Source organism: Sminthopsis crassicaudata, chromosome 1 (genome assembly GCF_048593235.1).
Source record: "Sminthopsis crassicaudata isolate SCR6 chromosome 1, ASM4859323v1, whole genome shotgun sequence".
NCBI lineage: Eukaryota > Metazoa > Chordata > Mammalia > Dasyuromorphia > Dasyuridae > Sminthopsis > Sminthopsis crassicaudata.
Window position 1 is genome coordinate 620248994 of NC_133617.1, and position 21481 is coordinate 620270474.

Here is a 21481-nt window from a genome sequence, read left to right on the forward strand (position 1 = left end):
ATATTGAAATGAAAACTTGAAAATGTACAACTAATTTGTCCAAGGTCACACAAGTATAGGGCTAATACCAATATCTAGATATACTGCTATCTAAAATCTATACTCTTTTTGTTCTTAGGATAGCAAACAAAAATATTTTGCAATGTACAGCAAATGCAAAAGTCAAATATTCCTGTTCACATGCAACCTTTTACATGTACTTTTATAATGATATCTACACATGTGGCATTAATCATTCCTACTTCCAAAAAGAATCTGCATTGGGGAAATTCTTTATATAGGCCAGGTCCCATAAGCTCTTCTTTTGAGGAAAGAAAGGGTTGAGGCCTAACTTGGCTAACTGTAATTATTATTTTTTTTAAATTTTGGTCTCAACCTGTTATTTCACTAGTTTAGGTTATTTCCCTCTAAGGAACTCTTTTCACCTAAAGAGACTTGCAACCCATTTTCTATTTATTATCCTAGGGAGTCACCAAGTTCATTGAGAGATTAAATTACTTGCCCATAGGTTTTCCTATATTATATATGAGAGGCAAGTCTTGAACCTAGTAATTCTTCACTCCTAATCTTGTCCTCTCTGCACTGTGCCTCAATAATTTGATTCAAGCTGTTTTACATCTTGGGTAAACAGATACATCTGGTTGTTCTACAATTCAGGGATGTTTATTTCTTGGTTAGAAGGCAGGAAATATTAGAGTCAATATTAAAAATGGTTGTACCCCAAATAAAACAAGTTTGCTTCTCCACACACGCCAAATTGACTGGTGTTTATATTAGTCAGAACTCATACAACCAGCACACATACAATCTTTGCCTTCTTTCCTTTTTAAAATTGAAGACCTTTCTTTTTTATTTGATTTTATTAATAAACCATAAAATTTAAAAAGTCATATAAAAAGAAACAAAAATAGGTATTTAAGTCAAGCACTAATTTGTCTTTTCCACCACAACAGAGCAACAGAGAATTGGGTTACAAAGGACTATAGGACTAGAGAAGAGAACACATTTAAATTGCTGGTATAATAAATCAAATATGTTTGGGGTTTTCTTGGGTTAGTTTATTTTATGTTTTGTTTTTGTTTTTTGAAAGGAAAAGGCTTGATAAAACTTACCTTCAAATCTTAAAGTAAGGCTTTTTTATTAAAGCTCATATGAGTGCACTAAGATATTAAATTGGTCTCATTGGTGGAGAATGACAACACCACTTTCTGCCAAAATATTTTTTCTCCTCACTGCAGTTTAGGAATAGTCCATGCATTTTGACCCTTTTCTTCATGAAGTTCAGTCTGTCAAAACTTTATGGGGGAAAACCACAAACTGAGAAGGATAAACACATCTAATATGAGTGATCATTTTCAGACTAATCTTTTTTTTTTGTGATAAAGACAATGTTTTTAAATTAGGCTTTTTATCCTTTAATTTTTAAGTAATTGGGGTAATGTTATTCTTCTCTACCCTTACTCTAATATCATTTCCTCCTTAACTTACATCAGCTAATTATTAACTATTTGCTGTTTTGCTTTGGTCATTATGGTATCACTGTTTCTGCTTTTGGATCTCACCACATCTGCTCAACAGAGTATAACTTTTCCCCTTTTCTTTGATTTTGCTATTGATTAGACAGCTGCTATTATGAAGACATGAAAAAAGAATAAGTGCTAGTGTAATTTCTGAGCAACATTCATATATATTTTAAATATTATAAATATTGCCACTATTATAGTTTGTAATACCCTTTCCCTGAAGTGCTAAAGTTCTAGCAAACTTAGATGGATTAATATAATGCACATAGCAAGATAGATCACAAGAAATTGTCTATAATGCACAAAACTGTTGAAGGAGAATGCCAGTAACCTTTGAATATATTTAGTAAAGGGAAAGCCACTGCAAAGAAGGATTATGTAATGTTTAAACTTTACAGGCTGATTGCCAGGAGACCACATTAAAAACATTACATTCACTATTGACAAAAATTGCCAGAAAAATTGGAAACTGGTATGGCAAAAACTAGGCATTAACCCACACCTAACACCATATGCCAAGATAAGGTTGAAATGGGTTCATGATCTAGACATAAAGAATGATATTATAAACAAATTAGAATAATATAGGAAAGTTTACATCTCAAATTTGTGGAAGAGGAAGTAATTTTTAACCACAGAAGAACTAGAGATCATTATTGATCATAAAATAGATAATTTTGATTACATTAAGTTAAAAAGTTTTTGGACAAACAAAATTAATATAGACAAGATTAGAAGGGAAGCAATAGACTAGGAAACCACTTTTACATCCAATAAGGATCCGATTAAAGGCCTCATCTATAAAATATATAGAGAATTGACTCAAATTTATAATAGTTCAACCATTCTCCAATTGATAAATGATCAAAGGATATGAACAGACCATTTTCAGCTGAAGAAAGTGAAACTATTTGTAGCCACAAGAAAAAGTGTTCCAAATCACTATTGATCAGAGAAATGCAAATCAAGACAACTCTGAGATATCACTACATACCTGTCAGATTAGCTAAAATGACAGGAAAAGATGACAAATGTTGGAGGGGATGTGGGAAAACTGGGACATTGATACATTTTTGGTGGAATTGTGAATGGATCCAACCATTCTGGAGAGCAATGTGGAACTATGTTCAAAAAGTTATCAAACTGTGCATACCCTTTGATCCAGCAATGTTTCTATTGGGATTATATCCCAGAGATTTTAAAAGAGGGAAAGGGACCCATATGTGCAAAAATGTTTGTAGCAGCCCTTTTTGTAGTGGCAAGAAACTGTAAACTGAATGGATGCCCATCAATTGGAAAATGGTTGGATAAATTATGGTATATGAATGTTATGGAATATTATTGTTCTATAAGAAATAACCAGCAGGATGATTTCAGAAAGGCCTGGAGAGACTTACATGAACTGATGCTGAGTGAAATGAGAAGAACCAGGAGATCATTATACACAGCAACAACAAGATGATATGATGATCAGTTCTGATACATGTGGCTCTCTTCAACATTGAGATGATTCAGACAAGTTCTACTTGTGCAGTGATGAAGAGAACCATCCTCACCAGAGAGAGAACCATGGGAACAGAGGGTGGAATACAGCATAGTATTCTCACTCTCTCTGTTATTATTTGCTTGCATTTTGTTTCTTTTTTCTCAGTTTTTCTTTTTTCTTCCTTCTTGATCTGATTTTCTTGCACAACTGGATGGTTGTGTGAATATGTATACACATATTGGATATGGCATGTATTTTGACATATTTCGCATGTATTGGACTGCCTGCTGGGTGGGGGAAGGGATGGGGAAGAAGGGAAAATTTGAGGCAGGGGGTTATGTGGGGTCAATGTTGGAAAAATTACCCATGCATATGTTTTGTGAATAAAAAAATTTAATTAAAAAAAGGAAAGATGGGTTTACTGTAATCTAATCTTTTACAAAAAATTACTGCAAATTATTGAGAACAGAATTTCTCTTTTACTTTCTTAAGTTTAATTCTCTTGAAAATTAAACTAATGTTTCTATTCCCTCTATCTAAAGTTCATCCATGGTCATGTTAGGAAATACTCCTGTTTATTTGTTAATCAGAAATACAATTCAAGTGCTTCTTAGGCTGAGTTTCAGCTTCATTATATTTTACAAGAAAACAAAAGCTCCTGCAAAGTCTTTCATGTTGCAATGGAGGTTTAATGATGGTAGTGGAGGAAAGCATTGGTGATGCATGTACTGGAACGTTGAAAGGGTATACTTGAATCTAAGACAGCAAGGTGCTTGTAGTTAAGTTCCTATGTGGTATGAGATGGTGGCTCTCTAAGCACATACTTGATGTAATTTAATGATGTGGTCAATCTCTTTGGCATATACTTAGGGTAATGTGGTGATGTGATATTCTATAGCTGTGCATGCCCAGTGTGGTGTGGTAATGTAGTCTTGCAGGGGTATTTTAAGGGAGTCCCAGAGATAGAGGTCTCCCTCAGCAGCAGCTATCTAAGCCACACAGAGAAGACTTCAGGCTCCAGAATCCAGATTCCATCTTTGACCAGCCATGTGGCTGCTCTCCTGCCTCTTTCTCTTCATTCCTCACTAAGCCCAAGGCCTCGGGCTGATCCAGAGGCCCACCAGAGAGCTAACTCAGACATTACAGATGCAGAGTAAGGTCAGCCCAACTGACCTTATCTGGTCATGGGATCTTTTTTTCCCATCTGGCTTGCATTGCAGCAAGAAGGTTTTTTCTGGTCAGGTTGCCTTCACCAAACTTAACTTCAGGAAAAAGTTAACATTCTCTGGTTGATCTGGTTGAGGGTGATGTTTATTCTTTTTATAGGTGAATAGAATCTCCTCTTCATTCTGTTGGTTTGGGTATGATACTAATATGAAGAAAATTATGAGGGTAATTGAAATATTCACTTAGTCGCTACAAAGGTGGCTCCAACATTGGTTCAATTCCATGAATCATAATTTAATTCTTCTTTACCCCATCTTCAGGAGTAACTGCAGAAGAACAAACTTCTTTTAAGACATCACCCAGTATATGCAATTATCTCGCTGCAGCAACTATCCAAAATAACTTCTGAATCAGTTGCTGCCTGATATATTCTACAAGGTATGTATTGAAATCAATTATCTTCTGCAGGCTATTCCATGAGTTTCCAATTAATGGCCCACAATTGGCAAAATTTAGCATTCTGTGATCCTATCCAGATCTTTTTCTGTACTTCATTGATGACTTAACTTTTATGCTTTAAAATATCAGCTTCTTTCATTCAAGACATAAAATGAGCTTCAACTGGCTCCTTAGATGGACAATGCCACTTCTGTACTTGGCTCTCCTGGAAACTCCGAGGTTCACACTAGCAAAGCAGCCATCCAAAACAAAATATATCTATGCCATCAAGCTCCCTTGTGGTTTCAGTCCATGTTGGCTCTGGGAGATGATGTCTGAAGACTTTTCTAATGGACAGGTCACGGAGCTCTGTCTGCCACAGGCAGAAGTATTCATAGGGTGCTTTATAAATTGTATGAGAAAAAAAACAAAACAGATATTATTTGTAAACATAAAACTCTGTGTCTGTGTCTTTGCCAAATGATAAACTAAAGTATTTTAAAATATATATTTAAGTTTGAACTTAGTAGTAGTTAAATTTGTTAAGAAAAGACTTTTCAAACATTATATGAGATGTTTAGAAGAATGAGTAGTAGAAGAACTAATCTTAGAATCAAATATATTTCGATTATAAACAGAAACCTATAATTAGAAACTTCAGAAAATCCTGAAGGAGTTATTTTTAAGCTCAATAAATAAGTAATTAACAAAGTAAAAAGAAACAAAAATATAACCAATATGTGGAAATAGAGAAAAGATGCTGGCATTTCTTTGTCTTGAAATGAGAGACTCCACTTCAGAAATCAGCACTCATTGACAATTGTATACCTCCCTCTATCTTGTTCTATATTCATGAAGTCAAAAACGGATAAAGAGGGGCGGAGCCAAGATGGCGGAGAAGAAACACACGACTCAGTGAACGTCCTCACTCCCTCACAACCAATTAGATAAATTAAGTCTCAAAATTAGCTCAGGACTGATAGATACCACAAGGACTGGAAGCACGACTTACCAGCTGAAGAGAATCTGGAGTTTCAACAGGAAAGGTCAGTTCTCAGGGGAGGAATAAGAAAGACCAGCACAGACGGTGGGGTAGGGGCACACTGCGCCCATTGCGCTGGGAGGGGCTCTGGGATCAGAGAAGCCACTGAGGTAAAGGAATCTGGCACAGGCTGTTAGCTCTTCTCTGCTAATTATTTAGCAGTTCAGAAGAGAAAGCCAAAATATTTTAAAACTCAGATTAGATTTTCCCGATCCTGGGGGTGACTCAGGCACAGATCTCGGCACCAGGGGGTGTGGCCTCAGCTACCTCCTGAGAATAGTTAAGAGACTGACAAGTGGGTGGATACGGCCCAAGGCAACACACACGGCCTAGCTTAGCTGGAGGGAGTGGAACTCAGCTCCAGGAAGTCCCAGAGAAGCGGAACCTTTGAACTAGGGACCGCGGTTTCTGGCAGACACTTCCAGTTTGAGCGCAGGGGCTTCTCACGTCACCTGCTGCAGACATCCACTCCCCACCCGGACACATAGGCTGAGCTTCTTGCTGTCTTCACTATTCTACGTCCTCAAAGCACAGCAGTGCTAATCACCTCTGAGGCGCTTCCAGGGAGGGGGTGGGGAACTCTCTCCCAGAGCTCTCTCTTAGCGCGGGCGCAGGGGCCGCTGCATCCATCCGGTCTGGGAGGAAGCTGGGTAAAGAAGTAAATAATTTCCTACCCCAGGGACAGACCCCAAAACATTTTTTAAGTATGAGCAAAAAAGCTAGAAAAACTATAGATTCCTTCTATACAGAGAAAGAGCGGGTACCCAACCCCGAGGAAGTTAACAGCAAAGATTCAGAAGATAACAACCTAAAGGGGAACGATTCCTGCCCCCCATCACATAACTCTCTCCTAGAAGAAGCTCTTAAGAAATTGAGGGAGATCGAAGAAAAATGGGGCAAGGAAAGGGAAGTTATGATAGAGAATAATAACGTCCTGAAATTGGAGTTGGAAAAAATAAAGAATTCACAGGAGATGCAGGGGAAACAAAATTAGTGAATTAGAAAAGGTTAAAAAAACACAGGAAAGTAGGATTTCTGAATTGGAAAAGACAAAAAAGTCTCAAGAAAATAGAATTTCTGAATTGGAAAAAGAAAATAATTCTCAAAAAAAAAAAAATTAGGGAAATGGAAAAAAATTCAATAGAGCAAAACAATTCATTTAAAAACGAAATTGGGCATTTACAAAAAGAACTAAAAACTGTGAAAGAAGAAAATAACTCCTTAAAAGTCAGGATGGAACAAATAGAAATGAATGATTCACAGAGAACCCAAGAATCAGTCAAACAAAACAAAAAAAATGAGAAGCTGGAGAACAACGTCAAATACTTACTGGGAAAATCTATAGACCTGGAAAATAGATCTAGGAGAGATAATCTGCGGATTATTGGACTTCCAGAAAACTATGACCAAAAAAAGAGCCTAGATTCTATTTTACAGGAAATTATCAAAGAGAACTGTCCAGAGATAATAGAAACAGAAGGGAAAGTAGATGTGGAAAGAATTCATCGAACTCCTTCTGAAATAGACCCTAAAAAAAGAACACCACGGAATATTGTGGCTAAGCTGCAGAATTACCACACAAAGGAGAAAATCCTGCAAGCAGCTAGAAAAAAACAATTTAAATACCAAGGTGCCACAATAAGGGTCACCCAAGATCTGGCTGCCTCCACATTAAAAGATAGAAGGGCCTGGAACCTGATATTCCATAAGGCAAAAGATCAAGGACTGCAACCAAGAATGAACTACCCAGCTAAGTTTAGCATCTTTTTCCACGGAAGAAGATGGTCATTCAATGAAACAGAGGAATTCTATATGTTTCTAAGAAAAAAACCAGACTTAAACAAAAAATTTGATCTACATCCACAAGACTGAAGAGAAACAGAAAAAGGTACACAGAACCCTTGAGAACTGTAACTCTGTTGTGGGTATATAAAAAATACTCAAGGATAATTTGATTTTACTGATATAAAAGAAAAAAAGGGGGGTGTAGTAAAGGGAAGGAGGTCGGTTCAGAAAAAGGGGAAGGAGTGATAAAAAGAGGGAAACTACATCCCAGGAAGAGACATAGAAAATACACCATATCTGAGGGAACTTAGTGAGGGAGAGAATCATTGTGTGAATCTTACTCTCATCAGAAGAGGCTCAAAGAGTAAATAATTAACATATTTGTTTTTCAGAGAATTTTCTCTCACCTCATTAAAAGGGGGGAGAGGAAAAGGGAAAAGGAAAAGGGGAATAAGTGAAGGGACTTGGAGGGAGGGGGGAGGGATCCTAAAAAAAAAAAAAAAAAAAAAAAAAGAGGGAGGGTTGCGCGTCACAAGGGGGGTCTGTAAATTAAATATCGGGGAGGGGGATCAGGGGGGTCAAGGGAAAAAAGCATAATCTGGGGATAATACGATGGCAGGAAATACAGAATTAGTAATTTTAACTGTAAATGTAAATGGGATGAACGATCCCATCAAACGGAGACGGATAGTAGATTGGATCAAAAAGCAGAACCCTACAATATGTTGCCTACAGGAAACACACTTAAAGCAGGGAGATACATACAGAGTAAAGGTAAAAGGTTGGAACAGAGCCTATTATGCTTCAGGTAAAGCCAAAAAAGCAGGGGTAGCTATCCTTATCTCAGATCAAGCAAAAGCAGAAGTAGATCTCGTTAAAAAAGATAAGGAAGGAAACTATATCCTGCTGAAAGGTAGCATAAATAATGAAGCCATATCAATACTAAACATATATGCACCAAGTGGTATAGCATCTAACTTTCTAAAGGAAAAGTTAAGAGAACTGCAAGAAGAAATAGACAGTAAAACTATAATAGTGGGAGATCTCAACCTTGCACTCTCAGATTTAGACAAATCAAACCACAAAACAAACAAGAAAGAAATTAAAAAAGTAAATAGAACATTAGAAAAACTAGGTATGATAGACCTTTGGAGAAAACTGAATGGCAATAGGAAGGAATATACTTTCTTCTCAGCAGTTCATGGATCCTATACAAAAATTGACCATATACTAGGACATAAAGATCTCAAAATTAAATGTAGGAAGGCAGAAATAATAAATGCCTTCTTCTCAGATCACAATGCAATAAAAGCTACATTCAGTAAAAAGTTAGGGGTAAATAGACCAAAAAGTAATTGGAAACTGAATAATCTCATCTTAAAGAATGACTGGGTGAAAGAGCAAATTATAGAAACAATTAACAATTTCACCCAAGATAATGATAATGATGAGACATCATATCAAAATCTTTGGGATGCAGCTAAAGCGGTAATAAGGGGAAATTTTATATCTTTAGAGGCTTATTTGAAGAAAATTGAGAAAGAGAAGATTAACGAATTGGGCTTACAACTTAAAAGGCTAGAAAAAGACCAAATTATAAACCCCCAACCAAAAATTAAACTCGAAATACAAAAATTAAAAGGAGAAATCAATAAAATTGAAAGTAAAAAAACTATTGAATTAATAAATAAAACCAAGAGTTGGTTTTATGAAAAAGCCAATAAAATAGATAAACCTTTGGTAAATTTGATCAAAAAAAAGAAAGAGGAAAATCAAATTGATAGTCTTACAAATGAAAAGGGGGATCTTTCCACCAATGAAGAGGAAATTAGAGAAATAATAAGGAGTTACTTTGCCCAACTTTATGCCAATAAATTTGATAACTTAAGTGAAATGGATGACTTCCTCCAAAAATATAGGCTCCCTAGATTAACAGAGGAGGAGATAAATTGCTTAAATAGTCCCATTTCAGAAAAAGAAATAGAACAAGCTATTAATCAACTCCCCAGGAAAAAATCCCCAGGGCCAGATGGATTCACATGTGAATTCTACCAAACATTTAAAGAACAATTAGCCCCAATGTTATATAAATTATTTGAAAAAATAGGGGATGAAGGAGTCCTACCAAATTCCTTTTATGACACAGACATGGTACTGATACCTAAACCTGGTAGATCGAAAACTGAGAAAGAAAATTATAGACCAATCTCCTTAATGAATATTGATGCTAAAATCTTAAATAAGATATTAGCAAAAAGACTTCAGAAAATCATCTCCAAGATAATACACTATGATCAAGTAGGATTTATTCCAGGAATGCAGGGCTGGTTTAATATTAGGAAAACTATTAATATAATTGACCATATTAATAATCAAATTAATAAGAACCATATGATCATCTCAATAGATGCAGAAAAAGCATTTGACAAAATCCAACATCCATTCCTACTAAAAACTCTTGAGAGTATAGGAATAAATGGATTATTCCTTAGAATAATCAGGAGTATATATTTAAGACCGTCAGTAAGCATAATATGCAATAGAAATAAACTGCAACCTTTCCCAGTAAGATCAGGAGTAAAACAAGGTTGCCCACTATCACCATTACTATTCAATATAGTACTAGAAACGCTAGCCTCGGCAATAAGAGCCGAGAAAGAGATTCAAGGAATTAGAGTAGGAAATGAGGAAATTAAACTATCACTTTTTGCAGATGACATGATGGTATACTTAGAGAACCCCAAAGACTCTGCTAAAAAGCTACTAGAAATAATTCAAAATTTCAGCAAAGTGGCAGGATACAAAATAAATCCACATAAATCCTCGGCATTTTTATATATCACTAACAAAATGCAACAGCAAGAGATACAAAGAGAAATTCCATTCCAAACAAATGTTGATAGTATAAAATATTTGGGAATCCATCTACCAAAGAAAAGTCAGGAATTATATGAGAAAAATTACAAAACACTTGCCACAAAAATAAAATCAGATTTAAATAATTGGAAAGACATTCAGTGCTCTTGGATAGGCCGAGCGAATATAATAAAGATGACAATACTCCCCAAACTAATCTATTTATTTAGTGCTATTCCAATCAGACTCCCAAGAAACTATTTTAATGACCTAGAAAAAATAACAACAAAATTCATATGGAAGAATAAAAGGTCAAGAATTGCAAGGGAACTAATGAAAAAAAACTCAGAGGAAGGTGGTCTAAGTGTACCTGATCTAAAGCTATATTATATAGCAGCAGTCACCAAAACCATTTGGTATTGGCTAAGAAATAGACCGGTAGATCAGTGGAACAGATTAGATACAAAGGACAAAAAAGGGTACATCTATAGCAATCTAATCTTTGACAAACCCAAAGATTCCAACATTAGGGATAAAAATTCATTATTCGGAAAAAACTGTTGGGAAAACTGGAAATTAGTATGGCAGAAATTAGATATGGATCCACACTTAACACCATATACCAAGATAAGATCAAAATGGGTCCATGATTTAGGCATAAAGAGGGAGATAATAAATAGATTAGAGGAACAGAGGATAATCTACCTCTCAGACTTGTGGAGGAGGAAGGAATTTATGACCAGAGGAGAACTAGAGATCATTATTGATCACAAAATAGAAGATTTTGATTACATCAAACTAAAAAGTTTCTGTACAAATAATACTAATGCAAACAAGATTAGAAGGGAAGTAACAAATTGGGAAAATATTTTTAAAAACAAAGGTTCTGACAAAGGTCTCATTTCAAAAATATATAGAGAACTGACCATAATTTATAAGGAACCAAACCATTCTCCAATTGATAAATGGTCAAAGGATATGAACAGACAATTCTCAGAGGAAGAAATTGAAACTATTTCCACTCACATGAAAGAGTGTTCCAAATCACTACTGATCAGAGAAATGCAAATTAAGACCACTCTGAGATACCACTACACACCTGTCAGATTGGCTAAGATGACAGGAACAAATAATGACAAATGTTGGAGGGGATGTGGGGAAATTGGGACACTAATACATTGCTGGTGGAGTTGTGAAAGAATCCAGCCATTCTGGAGAGCAATCTGGAATTATGCCCAAAAAGTTATCAAACTGTGCATACCCTTTGACCCAGCAGCGCTACTACTGGGATTATATCCCAAAGAAATACTAAAGAGCGGAAAGAGACATATATGTGCCAAAATGTTTGTGGCAGCTCTTTTTGTTGTAGCTAGAAACTGGAAGATGAATGGATGTCCATCAGTTGGAGAATGGTTGGGTAAATTGTGGTATATGAAAGTTATGGAATATTATTGCTCAGTAAGAAATGACCAGCAGGAGGAATACAGAGAGGGTTGGAGAGACTTAAATCAACTGATGCTGAGTGAAATGAGCAGAACCAGAAGATCACTGTACACTTCAACAACGATACTGTATGAGGATGTATTCTGATGGAAGTGGAAATCTTCAACATAAAGAAGATCCAACTCACTTCCAGTTGATCAATGATGGACAGAGGTAGATACACCCAGAGAAGAAACACTGGGAGGGGAATGTAAATTGTTAGCACTAATATCTGTCTGCCCAGGTTGCATGTACCTTCGGATTCTAATGTTTATTGTGCAACAAGAAAATGATATTCGCACACATGTATTGTACTTAGACTATATTGTAACACATGTAAAATGTATGGTATTGCCTGTCGTCGGGGGGAGGGAATAAGGGAGGGGGGGTAATTTGGAAAAATGAATACAAGGGATAATATTATAAAATATATATATATATAAAAAAAAAAAAAAAAAAAAACGGATAAAGAGCATTTTTTCCTATTCCAAAAATTCATACAGATAAGCAAAAAACCTCTGCTCTCTTCTTAAAAGAAATGATTTGCCTTGTTATGCTTCCAAAGCCAGTTTGCAAATAACTTAAAATCTGGTCTAATAAATTTTGTTTTTCTCTTTCATTTTATGATATCCATACAATCAGAAAATACCCTGAATTGTGACTTCAATTGACTGACAAACTGAACCAGCTGAAGTATTTTCCTGTTATATTTGACCTATACTATAAATCTTGTAGACTGAAAAGCTTTTTACCTTATTATAGTAATCAAAGAAGGAAAAACAGGCACAGGCTATTTTGTGGGAAGATCTTACCTAAAGGGTGAAGTCAAATAATTTCTCTTACAACTCTGAAAAAGAAAAAGAAATTTAGGACTGGGAAAGAAAAAGTAGAATACCTGACAAATTGGATGACTATTAGAATCCAAAAAGATCTCAGCAGATCACTGAGTTACATGGAATCATATTTAAATAAAAAAATTTTACACACACACACACACACACACACACACACACACACACACACAAATATATATTTCAATATATAAATGCATATCCTATATAAGTATGTAATTTTACATATAAACATATGTATTTGTGTGTACACACATACCACATAGACCAGAGTGGAAATGGGAAGGGAATAAAACTCTCCACAATCTTTAAAGAAATAAGGAGAGAGACAATAGAATAAGGTGGGATATAAAAGGATGTGAGAGTTTGTAGATGAACAAGAGTAGGATTAGATATGTAGATTAATGGGAATGGGATAAAGAGGGAGAGACAGAGCAGGGGTGGGGGGAGAAAATAAGAGAGGGATTTATGGGGGAGGCAGCACCTAGGAAGTTAAATAATAATAAAGCAAGTTAACAGGTAGAAATAAAGTAGAAGAGTTAGCCAGAATAATAATTAAGAGATAAACACAAACACAATAACAATGTTTAGGAGTAAAATTTATTAAGAAAAAATGGATGCAATAAATCAATGGTCTCAAAGTCAAACTTTGAAAATATTTGATCAAAAGAAAAATCTATTTTATATATAAACTGTATTAATAATGTTTTAGATATATGCATGTGTACATACATAAATATATCTATGCTTAACTGTAGCTTTCTTGGGGAAGATGGGGCATAGGAAAAGAAAAAAAGAATAAAGTAAAAAGTACACATCAGAGTACAAAAAAAAAGCTACAAGGAAGCAAAGATGGCCAATTCTGAATACACTATCTTCTATTTTCCTATATGCTTTCTTGAAATGGAAACTTGTTACATATTTTGAATTCCCCTTGAAGTTCTGCTGGGCACATGACAATTTTTTTTTGTTGTTGTTGTTGTTTTTAATAGTCTTTCTTTTTTATTTTTTTTTCATTTGTTCAAAAAATAAAATAAAAATAATTTGAAAATTTATTTCCAAAATAAAATTGAAATGGCTCAGATTTCTGTATTTTTCATTATTTTAATGTGCTAAAGAAAGCCTTGATCTTTCTTTTATAAATAACACAAATATATAAATGTATATAAAACTATCATATTTGTATGTATTTGCATATATAACCACACACATACATATACATACATATACACATTGGCAAATATTACTGCAAGAATATGGTTACTTTTTCCACCAACATATCTAAGCTGTTCTGATATATTAAATCGAGCACAGGACTTGAAGTCAGGAAAATCTATATTCAAATCCCACTTCAAATCCTTACTGACTGTGTCACCCTAAGCAATTCACTCTTTCTCTTGTCTCAATTTCTTCATTTGCTAAATGAAATGACCTTTAGTCCCTTCCAGTTATAAATTTATAATCCAGTAATCTAAGTCCCCAAAAGAAAACTTGCATTGATGTCTAAGGGAAGAACCTTTCTTTTGCTTTAACAATAATATTAAAACAGCTATTATTTCCATGTTAGAGAAAGATAAATATTATTGTCATCCAAAGTAGAGACTAAAAGGTAAAAAGGGCGAACCCTTGTCTAGTGCATTATCCTCTCCTAATTTGATAGGTAACCACGTAGGTATTTTCTCTGATGATGCATGCAACAATCAATCCAGGAATACTTATCCTATATGATTTTGTCAGTATCCTCTTCTGAGTTTACAGAAAAAGGTCATTCTTATATACTGGGCCCTTCCTCAAATTTTCCTATCATTATTAGATACCATTGAAGCATATAGATATCCATTGACTATGACTTCCTTATACTAGACAACCAGAATTTTCCTTTGGTATCATATAACCCCAAATCCTCAAAAACAAAAATTTATGTTGAATGACTTACCCAAAGTCACCCAGCTGCCTAATGGCAAAGCCAAAAGCTTGTCACATGACTCCCAGTAAAAGACACTGTTTTGTATATTTGTCCTCTTTCATATATTAGAGTTGCTTGTTTCCCTAGAAATAGATATTCTATGATTATCTCATAAAAATAAAATTCTCTTTCTTTCCTTCTTTCAGTGATCTGTAGAAGATTAACAGTCTTGCATGAAAGAAAAGCTTTATAAATTATAATATTTTTCTCTCCCTCCTCATAAAGTTCCATTGTATCTTCAGGACTCAACCAAGTATTACCTTCTGTGAAATCTTTCCTGATCTTCCTTCTCTAATGTCTTGTACTCTCCTAAACTACCTGTTATTCCTCCCTCCCAAAATATTTCTGTATTTATTTGTTATATTTTGATATCATATAAATATTTTACATGCCTTTATTTCACCTGTTAGAACATAAACTACTTGTGAATAAGTATTGTTTTTTTTTTCTTTTTACTGGTAGTCCCAGAATCTAACACAATACCTAATATCAAGTGGCAATTTATCAAACATTGCCATCATGAGATATTAAATTTATCTAAAAACTCAAAATACCTCAGAGATAAGAACTTAAAAATATAGTTGTAAGCATAAGGAAGGAAGTGTACCGTCCTTATCACTTGGGTAATTGGTAGTGGGAGAGGGGGGAATGAGGATTGAAGTCCAGTTCCCTGAAGGGAAAGAGAAAGGGCCATGTGTTCTTATTCAGCATGACTTCCTCTCAACTAGACTTGGAAATGAATTGGTTGGAACAAGATTTCTTTTCCCCAAAAATGACTATTTTGTATGTAAAAAACTAGGCAGAACATTGTAAAGGGAAGGGAAGAGAAGGAAGTAAGTTGACATGTTATTGTTGGAGTAGGAGCTCCTGTGCCTGAGTCAAGAACAAAGTTTTCCAAGGAAGATGAGGGTGTTCCATAGCCACTGGGATGCTGAAAAACTTTCACAACTTCCGCTGGCAAGGGACCATAACCACAGGCCCAATGATCCCAGACGAAAATAATGTCAGCAGCAGCCAGTGGTGGCAGTAACAGCAGCAAAGCATCAGCCAATTCCCCAAACTAAGCCCATCACATAATTGCTTCATCTTAAGGGACTATCAAGTGCATTTTTACGGGAATTTTTATAAACATTTTATGGGATCTCTGGGATGCATTGTATCAAATTGTTTGCTTCAACAGAGCAAATTGGATATCTACTCAGTATGGTTTGTTGGGCATAGGAAAAGAGTAAAAGATCAACTAAAGGTTAGTTCTAGATCTGTTAAAGATTGATGAGATAGTGTGTCACAAACTTATAGGGATATTGTTTGATTGATTTTTACCAGCTATTCTTGCTACATTACCTCAGTAAATTCCTTTCTAAAAGTTAATTGAATTTGGTTAATTGATATTAACTGACATTAATGAATAAAGGAAAACAGTAAGGAACTATAGAATTACAAAGACACATGCACACACACAAACACACATACTTACCAACTATGGACTCATTCTAGTTTATTAATATATGATACTCAAAATGAAACAGCTAGATGTGGTCTGATTAGAACATGATATATTGAAACTATCAGTTTCTTATTTATAAGCTATTTCTTTCTATTAATTCAACTCACGATTATAGCTTTTTAGGTTATATATCATATCCTTGAATGCTCTTCAATTTTCTGTTCACTGAAAAACTCAGCTGTTTTTAGATGAACTAAATTCTAGCCACATATATAGATTGACTAAAACAGCCTCTAGGGTCCCTTTAACATTTTTTATAATTCTATCGTTTATACATCCTATAATTGTGCAAATGATTTTTGGAGCTATGCCCAACTACTTTGGAGTTGTACAGATAATTTGTGGAACTATACATTTGTCACTATTAAATTTTAAAGTGCCATGTTAATGTTAGTTATCATTATCATCATTAACCTCATCTCCTCATTTTAACTCAACCCACATTTGCAAAGTTATCAAAACTTAGTTTCTTAACACTATTTCTAAAATCCATTCCAATCTTTTCTCTCCTACAATCACCAGGTCCTTTATCATCTCCTATCTAAAATACTATATTCACTTCTTAACTGGTCTTTGTGACTCTAGACTCTTCCCATTCTAGTAATCATTCAAACAGCTGCAAAGGTGATTTTCCTAAAGTATAAGTCTGGCCATATCATCTTACTCTTTCTTATCTCTAAAATAAAATGTAAAACTCCTGTTTCTCATTTAAAGCGATTTACCATTTGGTCCCATTCTACCTTTACAATCTCATTATCTTGGCATTCCCTGCCCATGCATTCTTTAGTACAGCCAAACATGCCCTTGGCTGTTTCTCACACATATGGGTCTATTTCTTATTTCTGTGTCTTTTTACTAGCTTTCCCCCATTATCAAATGCATTCTTACCTCCAACCCACCTTTTTCTGTAAGATTGTCGCAATTTGTTTTTGGATGTGGCATACATTCATATATAGATAGATAGATAGATAGATAGTTTCTCTTTTTAGACTACTAAATTCTTTCAAAGCCTACTACAGTTCTTGGTTCATTACATTCATTTAATGCATGTTTATTGATTGATATGTAGGAAAATATGATTGGAGATTATCAAGAAATAAAAGGAGATGTAGACATTCAGATGATTCAGAATTTCAAGTACATCATTAATATCTCCTTTACTGAAGACATTTGTAAAATACAGATTATGATGAGTAATAAGCACCACCACTAAAAGTGAAAAATCATGATATTGCTTAAAGACACATAGTGGGGACATCTAGATGGCACAGTTGATAGAGCAACTGCCCTGGAACCAGGAAGACCTGAATTCAAAACTAGCTTCATATATTTAACATGCCTTAGCTGTGTTACCTTGAACAAGTCATTTAATTTCAATTGACTCAAAAAACAAAACCATAATACCCTTATGCTTTATGGTGGTATTTCTAGGAAATTATTGCATTGAAAAATGGGAACCATCTTTACAAGTCTATCTACTCCTATAGAACAACTCAAAGTATCTTCTATTCATATCACTACAGAAATACAATTGAATAGTATAAGTTGAAAATGTCTTCCAACTCTGAAAATTTCGCGATTCTAAATTATGTAAATCTTGGAGGACAAATAATCTCACAGAATCATTGATATAGGATTCAAAGATGTCTTAGAGATGATTAAAATTATGCCAGGTCAAAATCATCACAAGTATCTAATAATTACAATGGAAATAATTTTAAAATATAAATGTATTCATTGTGATCTTTGGAAAGTTGCTGAACCTCTCATCAATCTATATATTGGTGGGAAGTTTCCTCACCTGATAGTTCTTTATGCCAATGAGATCATAAATGCAAGCCCCATCCTTTGCCAGTATATACGCTATATCCTGTATACAGGTAATATATCTGCAGTGTATCCCTATTCCATATACAGAATATAAGGACAAGTTTTTACCCCAATATCTGATACACATACGTAATTTGTAATAGCTTGTGAAACTGGTAACTTGGTATAAAAAGGAAAGATATTTGAAAATAAAGATGATATAAAAGTAAGATATCTCTATAATATTTTTAATTTAGAAAGAAATTACAAATTAATTTTTAAAATAATGTAAACCAATGGAAAGAATAATGTAGAACAGTCAGCTCCATTCCCCTTAAATGAACACATTAGTAAAACACCCCTAACATTAATATAATTCCTCATTTCCCCCAAGTCCCCAGGTTTATCACATTAATGAATAACCATAGCAACCACTGAGCTATTGTAAATTAAATTTGTTTTAGTGCAGCACTGTCCAAACTGCATAAAATCTGTTTCCAGGAGAACAAAACAATTCATCTCACATGGGAAAACTTAGGAAATAATTGTCATATGAAGGTAAAAGCTGTTTACATTAATTTTTTTTTCATTTTAAAATTTTCTTAAAGCTTCTTTGTTTGCTTTAATTCCACAAATGTAGAAGGTAATTAAATTAACTTATTATGCCTTCTTTGTTGTTTAGGTATAAATATTCCAAAAGGGAATTCTTCCATTTTCTAACAAATAAAAAAGATACACAGGAAAAACATAAGAAGCTAAATAAGCATATTATTTTTAACATCTTAAATATTTTTAAAGTTTAGAAATTTAAAAAGACTATAATCTTTAAACCATATCATCACCAAAAAAAAATGTGTATTAAGTAAAGAAGCCATCCATTCTATAAGAGTGCTAAAAATGGAGTCAGCAAGATAAGAGTTTGGATGCTGATTCAGATTACTTGTGTGACACTGGATAAGTCATAAATTTCTTTGGGTCTCAATTTCCTCATATGTAAAATACAGCTTCATTCAATAGTTCCTAAGGTCTCTTCCAATATCAAATCTATTAGATCATATGTAATGTATATAGGTAAGAATACCTTACTGGGAGCAAATTCAAGTATATGTCCCTGCTTTCTATTTCATTGCTTTATGAGAAACCTATGAAACCTCTTGGTTTCAGTTCCCTCATTTGGAAAAGGAAAGAGTTGATGATAAAAGCATGATCTCTAAAGCTCTTTTCAATTCTAATAGTATTTGTCATATCTCAAGGCTCACACATCATTATTGCCTTCAGACAACATTAAAGGAGGCATCCTTCTTCCAATCCATACTTAATATTCAACCTTCACACACCTATCCTAGTCTCCAGTTTCCTCTTGCCACTAAACCCAGATAGCTCTGGAGGGAAAAGTGAGACAAGTGACCCTTCCTCACTTAAATCCAATTTACTTGCATCATCTCCATGATGTCATGGTCCTCTTTGAGAATGAAGGACAAGCAACTCATCCTAGTAACAATAATAATGTTCAATATAGTCAGAGAGAAAATAGCATTTAAGAGAAATAAAAACAAGGGAGTATCATAAAGGATCCAAAGAATAATGCAATGTAGTATTTCTAAATGTTTCTGAGGCTCAACTCACTTATGACTCTAGATAAGATTCAGTGCTTTTCATATCATAAGTACTCAAGTCAAATTAAGGAATATATATTTAAGCAGTGTGTGCCAATAACCTGACCTCAAGGAACTTACATTCTCCTGGAAGAAGACATTTTAAAGGGAGATGAAATGAGTAGGGAGGTTGGAGAGGAATAAAAAGATAAACCAGGAGAATTTAACCTGGAATAGCCAGTGAATAGTCTGGAGAAGAATAGCATGAATCCATGGACAGCCAAGCCATCTTCCCCTTAAAATGGAAGTTCTTGGAAGAACCAGATAATTTGGGAGAGAGTCCATAGGGTAAAAGGTACTTCCAGTGAGTGAAGTCCAGGAATGGAGTAAATTTATAGGGTGAAAATATTTCTAGGGCATGGTAGAGAATGTCTGGAGTCAATTAATAAATATTTATGAGGCACCTACTGTGGGTCAGGCATAATGTTAAGTACTGGAGAAACAAAAAAGTCAAAAGACAGCTCCTATTCTCAGGGGGTTTATAATCTAATAATTCAAAGTAAGGAAAGAAAAAGAAGGGAGGAAAAATGTAGTACTGTATTTGAAAAACCTCAAGGAGATTGGTTTACCTGAAGTCTGTGAAGAGGAACAATAAACTGTATTGTAAGACAAGAAAGGTACATCAGAATCAGGTTATAAAGATTATTAAATGTGAAACTAGAGCCTCTCTTGAATGTCAATTAGCAGCTAGATGGAGGATATACTGAGAGAGATTGGAATCAAGAAGACCATCAAGGAAATGACTGAAATAGACAAAGCAAGAGATTATGAGTATTTGAAGTTAGATGGTGGCCATGGGAATCTTGAGAAGACAGAAAAGTGGTGGTAGTAGCAACAGCAAGATTGGAAACTGAATCACTATGCGGTAAGGTTGACTTTGGAAAGTCTAAAACTAAAGACCATAAGGGATAGTCTTTAGTCACTTCCAATCATGCCCAACTCTTTATAATCTCTTTTTGGGTTTTCTTGGCAAAGATACTGGAATAATTTGCCATTTCCTTTTCATTTTACAGGTAATGAAATTGAGGCAAACAGAGTTAAGTGAGCTGTCCAGGATCACAAAGCTAGTGTCTGAGCTTGCATTTGAACTCAGGTATTCCTAACCCTAGACCCAGAACTCTTCTCTATGTGCCATAGTAAGTAGATTCAAATGAAATAGGTAATAATGCCTATTTTTCGGACTATGATATGCAGCTGGATAGACACACCTTATAACATTTGCGCATTTGCATACACTCACAAAAATATTGTTTGCCATTTTAGGAGGAGGGAAGGAAAGGGATTAAGGGAGGGATAGAATTCAGAACTCAAAAATTAAAAAAAAAAAATAACTCAAATGTTAAAAAAGGTATTTTAATAGGTAATTGAGGGGGGAAATGTAATATAAAAATATATAATATACTCAGACTGATATACATTACATATGTGTGTATGCAAGTTTTGGAGTATTGGTACTTTCTTCACAATAAGCCTTGAAAAACAAGAAGTGAAATTCTTTGCATTTTTAGGATTAGGAAGTAAAACCACAGAGAGGCTAAAAGAGTTACTTATGGGAATGTCAAAGAGCTGAGATTCAAATCTTGGCCTATAGCCTCCAGCTCCAGTGACTATAACCACCTGTTCAGAAAAAAAGTGAAACATTAATTGGGAGGATGCTGCAAAAGCCCCAGATGAAGGAGGGGGAATGACTTAGCAACTGGAAATGGGGAGAAGGTCTCTATTTCTTATTTTCTAAACATAGAAGAGAAAATTAAGAAGTAGGTCACTTCTCTGGAGACATTAGCAGGCTCCAAAAGCTCCATTCTTTCACAACATTTCCACTTCAATCCTTCAGATTGTACCAGAAATCCAAAAGTGGTTATTGGGTCCATATGCCAACACATAATGAAAGAAAAATTTTCAGAGAAAATTTGC

General features: G+C 34.6%; 1 pseudogene; it reads right to left on the reverse strand.

The window, feature by feature from the left end:
- Positions 1-2214: 2214 nt before the first annotated feature.
- LOC141551066 (autophagy protein 5 pseudogene) overlaps positions 2215-21481 on the reverse strand; it is a 37944-nt pseudogene continuing 18677 nt past the window's right edge.